The sequence below is a fragment of the Rhinolophus sinicus genome, chromosome 2 (genome assembly GCF_057876585.1).
Source record: "Rhinolophus sinicus isolate RSI-liver-muscle chromosome 2, RSI-T2T, whole genome shotgun sequence".
NCBI lineage: Eukaryota > Metazoa > Chordata > Mammalia > Chiroptera > Rhinolophidae > Rhinolophus > Rhinolophus sinicus.
The window spans coordinates 186209158-186226778 of record NC_142502.1 but is presented as its reverse complement, the minus strand read 5'-3'; the positions used below and the strand labels follow the sequence as shown (position 1 = coordinate 186226778).

Genomic DNA, 17621 nt, shown 5'->3' with positions numbered 1-17621 from the left:
AGTTAAGGAAGAAATAAAAACTGGAATTGTATTATAACTAGTAAACAGCAATAATTAAAAGGTTATCTATAGTAGAACCTATGGGTTACATGTACAACAGGGCTCAGACAAAAATGCATAGCCTTGTGGCTAGATCAAGGGGTGTCCATTGTGAATTGGCCCGCAGCAAATTCCAAAAATATATTTAGTTTACTTAAATAAACCAGGTGAGGCAATATGTACTTCACCTTGAGGGAGTGGCCTGGCTGTTTGTGTATTTTACCGCATATGGCCCTTGGTGAAAACCGTTGAAAAAAGTTTGGACACCCCTGGGCTAGATGATAGATAGATAGATAGATAGATAGATAGATAGATAGATAGATAGATAGATAGATAGACAGATTAAAAAAAAAAACACAGAAATACCTGAATAGATCATCCAATGAAAGATGGTAAAAATTTGATAAGAAAATAAAGCCAGTATTCACAGAAAGAAGGAATTAGTAAGCATAAAATGTGAAATTAATTAATTAGAAAACTGGAAAATTATAAATCCAAGAGCTTAAATAAATCAATAAATAAGTCAGCTATTAATGAACCTAATCTTAAATAAAAAAGCACAAATAAACACTGTAAGAAATGATAAGGGGAGAAATTTTAGAAATCATAAGAGACCACCCTCCTGAACGCTGTGTGGCTGTAACTCAGAATCTGAGTTGAAGAGAGTATTTTCTAGAAAATGTAAATTACCAAAATTCACATTAAAAACTGAATTCAAAGTAGGTCAATTACTGTACAGGAAATAGAGAAAATTGTTAAAGTGTAATACCACCCCCCCAAAAAAAAATGCAGTGAGCTTAAATGATTTATCAAGAAAAGTCTAGTAAACCTTTAAAAAAGATAATTCTAATGTTCTTTCAAACTATTTTAGATCATGGAAAAATAAGGAAGGCTGAAAAATTTTTAAAAGCTAGCAAAACACTGATTAACAACAATGTCAATGAAGAAAACACAAGACAGGAAATCTCATATATGAATATTAATGCAAAATCCTTAACAAAATATCAACAGAACAATATACAACAAGCAAATAACACCAATCTCAAAAGGTAAGAATGGTTAAAATTTATTGAGTGCATTAACATAAATCACCATATGAATATATCAAAAGAAAAAACAAATGATCATATATGAAAAAGAGGCATTTTATATGTTAACATCATTTTAAATATTCTTAAATATAGCAATATAAGTAGATGATTCCTTGATATGATATAAAGATATAACAGCTATTTAAAAATGTCAACTAAGTATGTTTATGTATAGTTAGTTTGTGTGTGTGTCAACCCAAAAGTTAGCATTATGCTTTATAGAGAAAAGCTAGTAGCTTCCAATTCAGTCAAAAATAAAAAAGGTAAGAATGCCCATTGTCACAACTATTGATATTGTTTTAGAGACAGTAGGCCCTGCAATTTGTTAAGAGAAAAACAGAAATACAAAAATTAGAAAGAGAAATTCAGACTATATGACCTCTAACTTGGAAAATTCAATGGAATCATTGAAAAACTAACACAATAAGGTAATATAGTAGAATTCAATTTTTATATAAAGAAGTCAATTGTTCTTATAAAAAATGACTAGCTTGATAAGTTCAATATACTACTTTGAACCAAGGTCATATTGAAATCCAACATACAATCCTAAGTGAAAATATCAAAGCACTGAACTACTTATGCATAGTTTATATACACATAAATCATTTGTGCCCCCACTCTCCCTCCCCCAAAATAAACTCTGTTGACACATAAGCTTATAAATGCATAGACTATGTCTAGGTTATGCAAAAAACAAACAAACAAACAAAAAAAACCTATTCTGATTTCATCTGAAGAAGGAAATTTGGTGACAGAGAATCAGAAATGGAAGTAAGGATCACTTTTCACTTTATTCTCTTTGTAGTTTTGAATGTGGAATCATATGCCTGTAAGAACTAAGATATAAATAAATTCTATTTTAATCAATATGAAAGGAATATATGCTTACTGGCACTGTTTCTCACTTCATGGTTAGTTTTTAAAGATTCTATCCTTGGAGGCTTAAAATGCTCATAAAAACTCTGGGTCTCAAAACTCCTGTTTTGGCATCTGTTGAAAACAAGTAATAACCATTCTCACAGTTATTCTCTTGTAACAACATTTAAAGATGTTTTCAACAAACAAACAAAAAAAAAAAACCCATAATGTCAGAGATTTTTAGGTTGTTTTTAACCTTAAAATGTATTAGTGTCATTATACTATGACCATCCATCTCGTCCATTTTACAGTATTTGCCTTCTTCCAAACAAAGGTGCGTAGTCTGCTGGTTACGTTGCCAGCAAGGCTGCCAGGATGCAAAGCCCAGCACTGGTACTCACCAGCCAGTGACCCCTGAGCAAATTCTGACCCTCCTCGTGCCTCGAGCCCCCCACCTGTAAAACGGAGATGGCCACAGTTTCCTCCCAAAAGCCTGTGTGAGGATTCAATGAGCTAATTCTTGTAGAAACCCAAGAGAGTGACTAGCCCGTGGTGGTCGTCTGCAAGTGCCACTCTGAGGGTTTTCAGACTTGGGTCTCAGTTCAGGTCTTTTGAAAAGTGGAGGGCCCTCTTAGGCGGCTTGCTGAGGAAGGGGGGGCCTGGGTATGCGTGTGTGGCTCACTCTTTCAGTCCTGATTCCCTGTTTGTGGCTTCTGGGTGTGGGAAGGTAAGAAGGCTGAAAACCAGAAACCTGAACTCTGCTTCTGAGTTTGGCGCAAAGGGAACCCACAGGGTACGGACTTCTCGTATTCTAAAATTCTCACTCTCAAAAATAAAAACCACTGCTTTTTTCCATTGGGCCCGTGAGGCAGCGGACCACTTAACAAACTCGTTTGTCACCTCGGGAGTATCATGCTGACTTGCGTAGAGAAAGTCACTATGCAGAGTTAGCGTTCTTAGAGACTGACTATCTCATCCTGCTGTCCAAGAGAGCCATGAAACAACAAGACACACGGATATTTTCTTCTCCCACCACTACTTGCTCAGTGTTAAAAAGAAGGAGATGAAAGAAATAAAACCTTAGGAGGTTAGCTGACTCTTCCCCAAACACATCCTGAGCCCCTATCGCGTCCAGGCAACAGGGCTCCTTGTTGAGCTTGCAGAACAGGGTGCCGGGGGTCAATCTGGAGGGATTCACAGTCTGCTGCCTCCTCTATTGTGCCAGTCATCGACGTTTTAAGATTGAAGAGGGTTTGATTTTGTATCACATTTGTGTTTCGGAAAACGCACCTTCCCAAAGTATTTTCTTTACAAATCCTGGTATCCATCTGCAAAACTGAAACGCCCTGCCCCAATTCTTCGCCTAGAGAACACATCACTCAAAAGTCAGTCAAGTGCCCTGTCCCACGTGCCCGCTCCTGGCCTCCCCTCCCTCAGCACTCCTGGAGATTGTTTCCACAGCCCTGGACACATCTATGACAACGCCCCTCTCCCCTGAGACGCCCCCAATCTCCTTGAGGACACAGACTGTGTTGCCCTCGGGCACCATACTCTCAGCACCAAGTGCAATAAATGGTTGATGAAGGAATGAATGAGCAATTCCAGAAACTTTCTGGCTTTCCCTTCACCCAGCCCAGCCCCAGTGCCTGCCAGGATTTGTACAGCACGGTCTCGGCCTTAGCTGGACTCCACTGAGACTGCTCACAGGTGATAAGTCTGCCGGGGTTTCCCTGCCAGCAATTATCTAGATCAAATAACACTATTTGATCAAATAACAAATAACAGCAATTATCACAACCTAGAAAACACTGGTAATCTGCAGGTCACCTTCAGGCCACATCACCCTCTGATAGATACATACGATGCTCCAAAATTTAATTGGAAACAGAACATTTGTATGCAATAAAAAGATTTTCTTTTAGCGCTAAAAGGGTAAATGTCTCCCAGACCAAATCCCCAAATCTACACTGAAGCATGCCAGGGAAGGTCTCTGGCAAGAACTTTATTGTCAGTGAACTATTAGGAATTCCCTTCTGTCCTTGGAAGAATGAACTACAAAGTCAACCTGAAACCCTAATATGAAAACGTATACAAATGTGTACGGAATGAGTTTGCCCCAACTGGGAAAGCCACCAGCAAACCAAAAGCAGCTCTGTTATTTGTGGACTTGGAGGCTCCAGCTTCACAAGAAATGGGCCAGTGCTTAGAAGGTGTTGGCCTGACTCAGTCATTCCAGCCCCATCTTCCTGTTTTGGGTTCTCTAAGGCCCTTGCATTTCTTCCCTTCTGTCTTTTTTTTTTTTTTTTTGGTCACTTTTCTGTGCTCTTGATAATTTCAAAACCAATGGGAAGGTCAGGAAAAGCAAAAAGAGATGATATCATAACCCTCCTTTTTTCTGGTGGTATTTATGATCAAAGGCTTGAGGGGAAAGGGTTCAATTTCATAGCTGAAATGAGGGCCTTGAAAAACCCCAGGGTTCTGGTCATGTGGGCAGCGGCTCTCCCTGTCTCCATAGATACCTGATTCCCATTGGTTTTGAAACAAGTGCATCCCAGAGTCTATCCTTTCCCAAAGTGGTGAGCACTGTGAGAAATACTAGGACCCCAGGTTTGCGCTCTCCTCTCAGGATGGTTCTCACCTCTTGAAGTTAAATGAGATCCACGTGTGTGAAAAACATTATGGACCATTAAGACAGCAAGTAGTATCAAATATTCAAAGTAGAACAAAGGCGTTGCAGAAACTCGAAGGGCTGCTCGCACGTTCTGCTGGCTCTTCACGCCCATCCGCAGTTATATCGGGCTGAACAAGAGTCATTTTAGAGTCTGGTCTTTCCCTCCTTCATGCTGGTGTTACATTAGCTCAGGAGGAGGGATTCTGCTCAGGGCAAGACAGAGGTGGTGGTGACAATGACAGCCCCAGATTTTTCACTGACAAAAACGCTGGGAGAGCTTGGCCCTGTTGCAGGTAATCTATCCATTCCCAGCTCTGATGCGCCTCACGCTGGGACCCATCAAGCCATCCTCCCTGTGACCTGAAGGCCCCCCAAGAGTCATGCTCTGACCCCTCCCCCCCAGAACTCCACGCAAGGGCACTTTGTCAAGGTTGGAGAAACTTTGTTCAAGTTTGAAATCTGATTCTATGATATTCACAGATTTCAATATGGTGCGATTCGTTCCTCATTCTCTCTGCATGTAAATTGATTTGCTGCACAGACAGCACTACTTAAAACAAAGGGCTTTGATTTATAGCCAGTCTCTTCCTCATAAATCACACCTGCAGCGTGGTGCTCAGGGCCCGCCAGGCACAGCGGCACTTACCTGTTATAAATGACTGGGGCTGACCTCCCATGGGGAGGCAGCCCTAATAGGCTCTTAGGCGCCCCTCCCCCTGGCTCTTCGTTTGCTCTCACTCCCGCAGGGACCAGAGACCCAGTTGGAGCAAGCATGCCAGTCCTGTTCCGTTCTGCTTTTATTTTTAAATGAAGGAATGTCAAATTGAAATGTATGGCTTTGCCCTGATGTCCTTTGCTGGCTGTAGAAATACAGCTTGGCCACTTGTCCCTTCCTTGTTAGCACAGTTCCTTTAAGTTTCTTACCTGGGATGTGGATGGAGGCAGAAGTCTGGCCTTTGAAATAGCCTGAAGTGCCAGGAGCAAGTGGCTTTCTCATTTGATAGAGGAAGCTGGTTGATACCCACAAAAGTGTCCCACGAAGGTCCTGCTGGGACTCAGGTGAGAGATGCTCAGTCAGTCATCTCCTGGGCCACCTGCCTCCACCCAGCATCAGCGGAGTTTCTGGGAAGCCAGTCAGAAGGGCGTCAAGGAGGTAGAGACGCAAGGTCACAGCTGCCACGCCCGAGAGAGCAGCTAAGACGCAGGGTAGCCCTCGCCAGACCCTTCCCGGCAGACACAGAGTCCAGAGAGGAAAGGGTGACAACGTATTCTTATCTATAGCCCAGGGCAGTGGCAGCAGGTCCCTGAGCCCAGATGTGAAGTTATTTACCTTTCACGAAGGCTTGCGATGTAAAATGTGCCTGGTGCTGACACCACCTGCGTACAAACAAAGGCTTTTGAGTTCTACAAAGTCCAAATAAGTTCACTGGGAGACAGCGCTTCGAGTGGGTGAGAGGAGTCCCAAGTCAGAAGCACCAGAATAGACTCGGGGGGACTCTCATTGCACTTTTACTTCCACAGGTTCTAGAGGGGCGCTTCCGTGCAGACCTGGCAGCTGCCATAAGGGCCCTGAGGTGGCAGGGCTGCTGGTCAGGGTCTGCGTTACCTGCAAACATAGGTCAGCAGTGGAAGTGCAAGTACAGACTTCCCCGAAATGCAACTGGCTCAGAGCAAGAGATTCTTACCATGTTTCCCGGAAAATAAGACCTAACCGGAAACTGAGCCCTACCATGATTTTTCAGGATGACATCCCCTGAACATAAGCCCTAATGCACCTTTTGGAGCAAAAATTAATATCAGACTCGGTCTTATTTTTGGGAAAACACGGCAGTAACACCATCACCCGTTTCATACAGACTCAGGGTCTAGGTTGGGCTCCAAGTCCCTTTTGTTTCCTTCTGTGTTTTCCTGATGGCCCACTCTCCTCAATCTCTATACAATAAAAAGGCTTAGGTGGAACTAAGCAGCTCACTCAAGCCTCTCACGTTTTCTTTCATACCAGAAAGATCTAAACTTTTAGAGGACTGTAGAACTCAACGTTGGATAATTCTGTAATAACTGAAACAAGTCACATGCCATTAATTTAAAATCTTCCTTGGGTTTCCGTCTAGAGTAAAGGGGGACCAGGCCATCTGTAGCATTTGTATCTGTCCTAAATCTGTCCAAATGGATATGATGGGGAGCAGCGGATATAAGCCCTGAATCGTGAGACATGTCCTTGGCAAAGAAAGATCCTAATAGGAGCTGAACAGGAAAAGAAAGCACAGGAGGAAAGTGCACAAGGTTCTAAGAATGGAAGACAGGAATGGACTACGTCCCCCTTGCTCAGTCACTTGCATTGCACTTTGCCTGGTAGCGACGGGAAGTCACTGCAGGACTGAAACGAGGAACTGGGCAGTCAGAGAATGCAAAACGGGGTCCCTTTACACTCTCAAAGTCCAACCGAGGGTCCAGATCCCAGACCTTCCTCCCAACATTCATTAAAACAAGTGATAGGAAATTTATCCTTTTAAATATACCTGAGACCGCTTCAATTGTAAGATTCTTAAAATTAAAAGAAAGAAATTGTTGCACAATAGATGATTTTCAGTCCATTCCCAGAACATGAGAGGACAACTGGGTATATTAATCACTTTAAAAGTCTTGGGTCAGGTATCACAAACACAGTATCATTCGTTTAGTCCCTTCTTCCTTCCTTCCTTCTGCTCTGCGTGGCTGGCGCTCTGGTGGGAGAGAGCACCCACCACCAGCAGCTGTGTGAAAGGTGGGCAGTGCCAATGCCACAGAGTATCCCGGTAAACTTCACCCGCCCCGGCTCCTTCAAAGGGGCAGGAACTGGTGAAGCAGCTGACAAGCTGTGCAGAGTATTGAACTCCTATTTTTTTCTATTCAATTTTTTAAAATTATCTCTCCTGAAGCCCAGGTGGAACCTAAAAGTGAGTCTGGTTGGGTCATGAGAAAAGGCTCAGGGACATGCTCAGGGACCTTGTCACTGGGCTGATTCAGGCTGGTGGAGAAAACCGAGGCTGCCTGGACAACCAACAAAAGAGCCGTTACTGTAATTTACTAAGTTCCTGGCGCTTACTCCCCTGCAAGAGGGGATAACTTGTAAATTCCCATTTTACAGATGAGAAAACTGAGGCTGAAAGGTTCAAAAGAGCCAAGGGACACATCTAGTGGGCAGTGGGAGTGGACATTGGAGCCAGGCCTCTGGTCCATGATACCATCCACCGGCATGGAGGATGTTTAACAGATGAGGAGGGGGCGGAGGGGAGGTGAACTGCAGGGAGTTGCAGGGGATGGGACTTGCAAAGGGTGTGCAGCTGGTTCAGGAAACGGGTGTCCCAGGAATGTCTGGACACAGGGGTGACGATGGGGTTCGGGGCCTTTGATGCTCGGTAGCTTGCACACACCAATCATGTCTGCTTCCCTCCAAATCCCTGGAAGAGGTGTGGTTCAAGGGAAAGGCTGGCTTTTCTTTCTAGAGAATACTGCAGGTTTGGTTTTCCCTTCGAAGCTTGCAAACAGTAGGACAAGATCTCCTCATAGAGTCCAAGTGGGGGTGGCTCAGAGGTCCCCTGACACCTGCCATCAATGAAGTCCCTGAGGCCTGGAAGTCCATGTGGAGTTAGGAAGAGGCAGCTTGAACGGAAACATAGCAGCTGCTCCTGAAGGTCAGCCTCTCAACAGGAAACTTTGGTCCCGCCCCAAAGGGCCAAAGAAAGGTAAACCTGCTCTGGGCCCTCCAACTTGAAAAAAAAGTCACATGGGGCCAAAACCTTCCAGAACGCTTTCTATGCACTGCCCTTCAGGGAAGGGCTCCTCCTGGGGTACTCACCTGGAGGTCCCTCTGAGACTTTCAGGAGGCCAAGTGCCCGGGTCCAACACGACTTCGAGTCTCACCACTCCGCCTTAAAAACCAACCCCTCCTCTTTGACCTGAAGCGTTCACTCGCAGGTCAGCCCTCAGCTCCCTCTCACAGCAGAGCAAACTGGAGGCGCCCAACTCCTGGGAGGGGATGGAGCCATGTGGTCCCCATGTGGGGAGAAACCGACTGGTTCAACGCGGGCTCTGCAATCAGACCTAACTTGGGGCATTCATAACCTGAAAATTAAAGTGATTATTTAAACATTTCCTGAAGCTTGCTGGCACGTCCTCCGAGATCACAAGTCTCATGGAAGCAGGACTGTGTCGCACCATCTTCTGAATCTCCCTGACAGCTAGCCTGTATTTGATACATGTTGATTTTCTAAAATACATTTGCAAATCTCGAAAATCCCCAGAATGAAGGGAACTAACAAACTGAAAGTTTCTCTGTAAGTAACTCACATTTGCCAAACAAAGAGGCCTTCCCTTTAAAGCTGTGAACTGCTCCAAATGTGTGGGCCCCTCTTTGGAAAATGAAAGTATACATACATGTTGCCAGCGTCTTCCTGCACTTTTGCTCCGAGTGCTGAGCTCAGGCAGAAGCAGCATGGCGCCCTCCTTGTTCCTGGACTGGGGCACAGGGAGCCCTTCTCTGAAAGGCAATTGAATCCAATGAGCAGGGTCATTTGCAGAAGCTCTCAGTGGAGCCATCTTTCAGAACAGGAACACAGAGGATCCCATCCCCCTCGGCAGGCCTAGAGCCCCCCAACCCCCCACCACAGGCTTCCCTGTGGTTTCTACCTTGTCCGTTAGGTTTGGGGGAAGTTGTGAGGTCAGCAGGCGGGAAGGAGGAAGTGGAGAGCAGCAGGGAAGCTGAGGTCGGGAGCTGCCAAGGGCCCTTCTGGGCTTTCCCGAGTCAGAGCTGCACTTTACCTTCACTCTGCAGAATATCTGACACACGGAAACCTCACCTGCGGGCTTTTCCTATGGCTCAGGAGGCTTTCACAGAATGAAAAAAAAAAAGGTGCCATAGTCCAATGTCCTTGGGAGAGGTAACACACCAATTTCTAAGACATGAATGGCTGATACCTCTCAGGCAAAGAATGATGGGAAAGGAGAGGAGTGTGTAGGTAGCTCAGTGGGGCAGAAAGAAGACCACACTGTCACCTCACAATTCAGTCACAGGTGAGTACCAACCATAGGGCCACAACTCCAGTGGGCCGGCCCCCCTGGGTCTCGGCTGCCTACGCACCCCCAGCAGGTCCCAGAATGCCTTCTCCATTTTGAGTGTTGTCTTTTGGGGAGCCAATGACCAACCCAAGGTGTAATTGTGATGAGTGCATTGTTTAGACCAAGGTCCTGGTCCCCCTCTGCCCTACTTGGGTCAAGTCACATCACCTCTCTCCTGTTTCATCGTCTGTCAGAGCTCTCGCATCTGAAGCTCCAGAAGGCTCCCCTCAGCAACAGTACCTTTTATTCCATGGTAGGAATCCTGGCATTCCTAGAATCAGAACAGCGCCTCCAGAAGACGCATTCTGATGGTTAATTGTATGTGTCAACTCGCTTGACTGGCTCACGGGCTGCCCAGCTATTTGGCTAAACATGACGTCTGGATGTGTGGGCCAGGGTGTTGCCAGATGAGATCAACATTTGGATCCGTGGACGCAGTAAAGTAGATTGGTCTCCCCTGTGTGGGATGGGGGGCACCATCCAATCCACCAAGGGCCTGAGTGGAGCAAAAAGGTACAGGAAGGAAGAATCCGGCCCTTTCTCCTGACTGCCAGGAAGACATCATCTTCTCCTGCCCTTGGCTCCCCTGCTTCTCAGGCCATCAGACTGAGACTGAGTTACACAGCCCGCTTCCCTGTCTCCAGCTCCTTATCATGGGGCTTCTCAGCCTCCATCACGGCACAAGCCCAATGCTCATCATAAATGTCTCTCTCTCTCTCTCTCTCTCTCTCTCTCTCTCTCTCTCTCTCTCTCTCTGTCTCTCTAAGATAGATAGATAGATAGATAGATAGATAGATAGATAGATAGATAGATAGATAGATAGATTATCCTATTGGTTCTGTTTCTCTGCAGAACCCCAACTCATACACCCATCAGGAGATGCATGGCCCAGGTGACCCTGTGGGGGTGGCTACTGTCCTCAGAAGAATGAGGACAACTCCATGCATGACACTCCAGGGACACAGGGAACTGTGCCCTGTGTGGGCCAGAGCTGGAGGCTCATACACTCTAACCCTCCCTCCTCCTTCCCCTGCTGTCCCCTCCTTTCACATTTCCTCTGCTTTTCTGGATTATAATCCTAGGACAGAGTCTCTACAACTTCCCTACAGAATGCTCCCTATTTGTCACATAATGAGGCTGAATCAACACAGAAATTGAGCTCTGAGCTCTGAACTCTGAGCTCAAGTACACCTTGTGACACAAAAGGGAAAGGCTCCTTTAATTTAAAGAAGAAAGAAAGGCAGAGTCTGTGATTCCTCCCCTGAGGGCACGGGAGCCTTACTTTGTGAGCTGCCCAACCTGGAGAATTTAAAGCACCTGTTCCCGTGTGAACAGCTTCGCCAGGAAAAGGAAAAAAAACCAAAAAACATCCATCTTGATCTTGAGATTATAATGCTAAGCAAAATAAGCCAGACAGAAAAAGTCGAGAACCATATGATTTCACTGATATGTGGGCTATAAAACTGAAAGCAACAAAGGAGCAAGGCAAACAAAGAAACAAAACTCATAGACAGACAATAGTTTAGTTGTTTCCAGAGGGTAAGGGGGGTGGGGGGTGATAGATGAGCGTAAACGGGATCCAATATATGGTGATGCTTGGTAAACACACAATGCGATATATAGATGATGTATTACAGAATTGTACTCTTGTAACTGATGTGACTTTACTAACCATTGTCACCCCAATAAACTTTAATAAAAAAAAAAAATCCATCTCATCCTCTTGGAAGATTGGAAGAGTGTGTGCCCTTTCTCACAGTGTCCCGTCAGAGCCTAGTACTACAATCCTTGTTATAGTTTATTTAGGGTAAAAAAAAAAAACAAAAAAAAACCCATTAAACATGTCCCAGCAAAACTGCACAAGACAACAGGCAACTGAACCGCCCTTTGTTCCACCCAGGGCAGCGCTGAGCGAAAGGACCTCTGAATCCTAAAAGCCAGAATCCCCGGCTGGCATGCCCGTAGGTTGGCATTAGTGCCTTCGTGTTCTGCAGAGACACACAGGATTTTTATTGTCCACTTCCCTAAATCTCTCCTGCTATAACTTTAAAAAGAAGTTACAGCATCTCTATAAAACTATTTGGTTTAACTAGGTTGTTAAATTTGTTTGCTGAACTCAGCTCTAAGGCGTTAAGAATTTCAATAGCACAGTGTCAAAGATAAATACTGCAGTCAGCGTGTGGGACTGGAGATTTATTTTGCAAACTTTGCCAACCCCAAAAAGGAGATTATACATTTGTGGAGATGCGGTGCCATCCTTTTGGTGATGTTCATTTAGATTTTTTTTTTTTTTTTTTTTGCACCAAAGGCCATTCAAGTCTCTTCATAAATATTAACAAAAAGTGTGTTGCAAAGCATAAGCCCCCCAGTGGAGGGTTCAGCTTGCAGGTTGTGCCCCAAGGCGTGCATCCTGCCTTCCCTGGGGAAAGCTGGCTTCTCTCTCTTGTATAACATCAATGGTCTGCTTTCATCTTTCCTAAAGAATTAGAAAACATTTAGAATCAGCCCATCCATTTTTAGTTTTGTTTCTCACAATAGCTGCATCTTGGCGGCAAATAAGATATTCAGGTATTAAATCAATTCTTTGCTCCTCCTGTGATTTATATTTGTGACATCACAGCCATTTAAGGATGCCAAACCCTTACAGCTGTTTCTTCATAAAAGTTAAAAGAACTATGAGCCTACTGAATTCATCTCTAAAAATTATTTTGTTTAACCCAGTGGTTTAAGCACTTCATTGCAATTTCACATGTTTGATGTGGTCATTGTTTGGCCAGTCTCAGTATCTCCATGGACAATAAGCAACTTGAGGGCAGGGAAACTGAGGCCTTTGAGATGCAGAATAAGAGCTGAGGCCAGCGAGTAAGTGCAGCACTGTCTGGCCCAACAGGCTACCATTCTCTTGATGATGGGGATATTCCATGCAGTGGAATTGCAGTTAGAGATGTACAAATATCCAAACTCTGATTTCATCTAAGTATCGCCTAAGTAACAATTAGGCAAATCACTTAAATAGAATGAATGAATGAGTAAATGAATGAATGAATGACTTATGTTCTCCATTTGCCCTCTTCAGATACTCAATATACTTTTATGGTTTTCAACATTTAAAAATTGGCTACCTAGGGAGAAACACACCCACTGTTACCCTCTTCCTGTCATGAAGGGTTGAGTCCCCACTTTTCAGGGCTAAGCCACTTAGAGGACCTCCTTCACACTCCAGTCAGGAGGACCGTTTGTGCGTCCGTGTGTTTTTGCAGCATTCAGCGTTTGTTCAGAAGGAAGAGAGCCCCTCAGCCTGCAGTGTAGACAGCCTCCTGTTTAGGCTTGGCCTTCTATCACGAAGCCCTTCTTGTTGTGTCAGTTTTATGAGGAGAAACACTTTCAAAATAAGCTTTACAGTGTTCCTGAATAAAAGAGTAATTGGCAGACAGTGATTCCTTCTGCCTGAGAACACAGACAGAATCACGGGTGATCAAGGTGTTTCCATAAAGGAAACGTGTAAAACCCTGGAAATATTAGGTTGGTGCAAGCGTAATTGCTGTTTAAAAGGTTAAAAATAATTGCAAAAACTGCAATTACTTTTGCACCAACCTAATATGTATTTAGGGAAAAAAGGTGGTGGGGGAGGGATGAAAAGGAAATGCAGCTCTTCAAATGGAGCATGTAGGAAAATTAATCAAGGCGAGATGCTCGAGAAATGTCAACTTCCTGGTTTCAATAGAGAATGTAATATGTGTCAACTACCCAGAGACAGACCCCAAATTTCAACAGCGGTTCATTGCAAAGCGGTGAGTTAATAAATACATAGCTTTGTTCTAATTTTTTATCTCTAAATTTAGGCTCATTGCAATACGTACTCAGCATCTTAAAATGTATGCCAAAGAGACTTTGTTATAGGCTAGACTGAGTTTATTCCTTTTGTTCTGCGCTTAAAAATGTGAGATATATTTTGCATAACCCACGAATTACGTTACCTTTCCATTGGGAATTGGCCTTAAATTATTTGTTTCTGGGACCACAATTGGGTCATGTTTAATTGCCTCGGAAAAACATGCAGAAAGCAGCTGTGTGCGCTGCTCTGCCGAACCAGATGACTGACTGCAGGAGACAAGAGGCTGACAGGTCTGGCATTACCACTCACGTGAAACTCTCGGGCTCTGCAGAGTGGGGATTAGCAGACTCTCTGAAAACAGACAGGCCGGTTAAGCCATTAGTCGTGCCGCCTGCTCACAGGTCTTCTTGCTCTTCTCCTCTTCTCCGCTGACACAAGGAAGGAAGCTTACCTTTCCCGGTGCCATTTCTTCATCCGCAAGATGGGATTATAATGTCAGCCTCGCGAGGCCGTGGTTGGGATCTAATGACATAACTCCAAGTGCAGCTCCTAGCACTGTGCCTGTCACGGTCCACCAGCCGCCACCTCCCCAACGCTCTCTGTCCTGCTGACAATTTGCTGAATCATCACCTCCCTAAACCAAAGCTCCTCTCGCCCCTCTTGCACTGCGTCCTCTGACAATCTCATGACTAAGGGCTCTCCTTTCATGTGCTTTGGGGTTTGATATAGCTCATGGCACCACAGGACCAGAACCACAGAGAGGCCGGGGTCCACTACTCCTAGGTCATAAAGAGGCAGAAGTCACCAGAATCCAGTCCTCACACGTCAGGAAGCAGCTCTTCTCCCCATGAAAATAAGGTTCATCACAAAAGAATATCCAAAGTGACATGACACTCCCCAAATACCACATGGGTATATAACCTCATACAAGATTCTGAACCCAAATTCTGATTTTTCTTTTTCAAGGCAAAGTTTCTGTCTTAGGCAGTCAGAAAAAAAATCTAGGCAGACATGTCATAGGAAGCTTCACCCCAATTACTGGAGGGGAGCAAGTGGGGGGACAGAGGCTGCTTTGCTCTACAAGCCGCAGGCCCCACAATCCTACTTGTCTTCTGACCCTTCCTATGATACAGCTTGGACCCCCCTATGTACACGTGGAAGGTGGCAGGCGACAGTGGGAAGAGGGGGAGAGGGGATCAGGAGCTCACATCTGCTGTGAAGGGGGAGGAGGACAAGAAGAAACCCCCCGACATCCCCTCCCACATCCCAGCTTTATTGCACAGCGGCCCTGAGCCCGCCCTCCCACCCACTGCCCACCTCAGCCCTTCCTAGCAGGTGATGGCTGACATTGCAAGTGGCCTCATTAGATGCGAGGACCCACTGAGACACCTTGATTGTTCCTCATCCTGTGACTCGAGATCTAATTTTCCTTTCCCTTTTTAGAACTTTGACTTTTGCTGTTACTGAAACTTCTAGTAAGAGGTAGGGCCCAGCTCACACCCAGAAGGTGTCCCAGTGACCAGAGTGAATCGTGGCAACTTCTTTCAGGTCCGTGATCCTCACTCGCCATCAGTGCTGGTTGCAAGGATTCCCCAGCAACACTAAACAGGCCCAGAATTCAAAACGAAGTGGAGGAAGCAATATGCAAAATTCTATCTGCACCAAGCTTGCACAGATGTAAAATAGTGAGGCCTGGGGGGGAACTAGCTAAGAGGTAGAAGGGTTGCATATCTTCGGGTGGTGGGAGAGAGCATTTTTCCTTTTCCAGTATCTACAATGCAGCTGTGTTACTGTTACAATTCAAAATTAATTTTTAAAATGGTAAGTGATTAAAAAAAGACCGTGTTCTAAAAGTGCATATGCTAGTTGATATTATTTTATTTTAGACTGTAATGCCCCCCGGAAAACACATTAGAAAACATGGCCCATTTTTCCAGGCAAACTCACAAATGTCCTTCTGCTCTGATTCTAGTGATTTAGGAACAAGCCATGCGATAGGTTTTTCACCTTTGTTTCTTGAGAAAATCATTGTCCAGCCTTTCTCTCCTCCCCCACCTGCAGACTGAGCTTGAGGGAAGCCGAGGTGGTGGTTTCCTGGGGCCCTGGCTGAAGGAGTGGGTGTCTCTAAGCCACAGGGTGCAGAGCCAGCAGGCAGAGTGAAACCAGAAGTCTGAGCACCGAGAGGACTTATTTAGGCCAAGAAAGTGCTCGAAACCGGAGCCTTCAGCGAGAGGCCCGATACAGACTTGGCCAGGCGAGGCCCGTTGCTCCAGGTGGCGGGGCGGCACCCCTGAAGCTGCAGCAGAGGCGAGAGGTGACCCCCCGCCCGCCCCCACCACGGTGCTAGAACGGGTCTCCCTTTCATGACTGCAGACTCGCTTTAACCACAAGCTTCTCCCTTCCCCCACGACTCTCACAAGTTTCTTTCACTGTGTTTTTCAGACACTATTTAGAGAAAACTTAAATTCATTGAAGCAGATCTCCTCTAACCTGTCCTACCACCCAGGTTCGAGGTCACGTGCCGACTGGCAGGTGTAAGTCCTGATTTCACCCACAGCCTTTTATCCTAGCAGATCCCTGGGTCTTTCATCACTTGTCCTGGAGGCAAGTGGCACTGTTACCTGTAGGTCTCTTGTTAAGCAGCACCTTCCAAAATAGGCAGCTTCTCTTTTTGAGTCAGCTAATAAAAAAGTCCCAGAATGGGGTTGGTGGGTGGGGACAGACCTCCAGGGTCTCTACTCCACGTCTATTGGTTGGAAACTTGACCTCAGCCTCCCTTTCTAACATATATTCTGCTCTGCCCTTTGGCTCAGACCTCATCTACTTGAATTAGAAGGAGAAAAATGACTGTCGACTTATCATCGGGTGTCTGGTGTGTAACACCATCTGCCCTTCCCACTGTGTCCAACCCTGGCTCAGGCACCTGGAAAGGAACCTAAACTCAGTTACTCACCTGAACCCCAACACCTGGCGTGGCCAGTGATGGGAATCGAGAGGGGAACGAAAATCTTGGGGAGTAGTCAAGAGACAAAATAACTACAGCCCTAACAGTTCAGAAAGAAGTGACCCAGGCGTCTCTTTTTAATGAAACAACATAAAAGTGTTCTGACAGCTACTGCACCTGCCAGTATGTCTGTGTTCTTCAGTTAAAATCACAGCTCCACCAAAAAGTCTGAAAGCAGGCCCAGGAGGAGTAGAGGACAGCCTCTCTCACCGCAAATCCCCACAGTAGAAACGCATTAAGATACATTCCTGGGCCGGCCCAGTGGCTCAGGCTGTTGGAGCTCCGTGCTCCTAACTCCGAAGGCTGCCGGTTCGATTCCCACATGGGCCAGTGGGCTCTCAACCACAAGGTTGCCGGTTCAATTCCTCGATTCCCGCAAGGGATGGTGGGCTGTGCCCCCTGCAACTAAAAAATTGAACACGGCACCTTGAGCTGAGCTGCCACTGAGCTCCCGGATGGCTCAGTTGGTTGGAGCGTGTCCTCTCAACCACAAGGCTGCAGGTTCGACTCCCGCAAGGAATAGTGGGCTGTGCCCCCTGCAACTAGCAACGGCAACTGGACACTGGACCTGGTGCTGAGCTGCGCCCTCCACAACTAAGACTGAAAGGACAACAACTTGAAGCTGAATGGCACCCTTCACAACTAAGATTGAAAGGACAACAACTTGACTTGGAAAAAAAAAAAGTCCTGGAAGTACACACTGTTCCCCAATAAAGTCCTGTTCCCCTTCCCCAATAAAATCTTTAAAAAAAAAAAAAAAGGTACATTCCATCCATTGCCCATTGCTCTACAGCCCTGTCTGCTCTTCCTGATTGGGGTTGTTGGATCCTGTCCTCTCACGTTCCCACCTTCCTTTCCTGAGTATCCCCACTCCTCCCCTCCTTTCCCCTCTGTGGTGAGTAGTACCAGCAGGTCAAGCAGTAAAGAGGGGTCGGTGCCTTTTCCCCTGGGGGGGTCCCCAAAAATTATCTTTGATTAGGGGCGGGTTATTTTAAACTTGTGTTTGAGCCAAAATCTTTGCTA

At 45.6% G+C, this 17621-nt stretch overlaps 1 long non-coding RNA gene across 5 annotated transcripts; it reads right to left on the bottom strand.

Moving 5' to 3' along the window:
• Positions 1–1081: 1081 nt before the first annotated feature.
• On the bottom strand, positions 1082–14690 carry LOC148758976 (uncharacterized). 5 transcript variants are annotated; one of them, XR_016020511.1, is made up of 6 exons: positions 13904–14690; positions 9079–9181; positions 5993–6039; positions 5587–5784; positions 4630–4865; positions 1082–3354 (listed from the first exon to the last, which is right to left on the bottom strand). It is a non-coding gene; the product is annotated as an uncharacterized LOC148758976 (long non-coding RNA). The 5 variants fall into 5 exon arrangements; XR_016020510.1 differs by having other exon boundaries at positions 1082–4865; positions 13737–13945; positions 14046–14690; XR_016020507.1 differs by having other exon boundaries at positions 1082–4865; positions 13904–13945; positions 14046–14690.
• Between the last annotated feature and the right edge of the window lie 2931 nt (positions 14691–17621).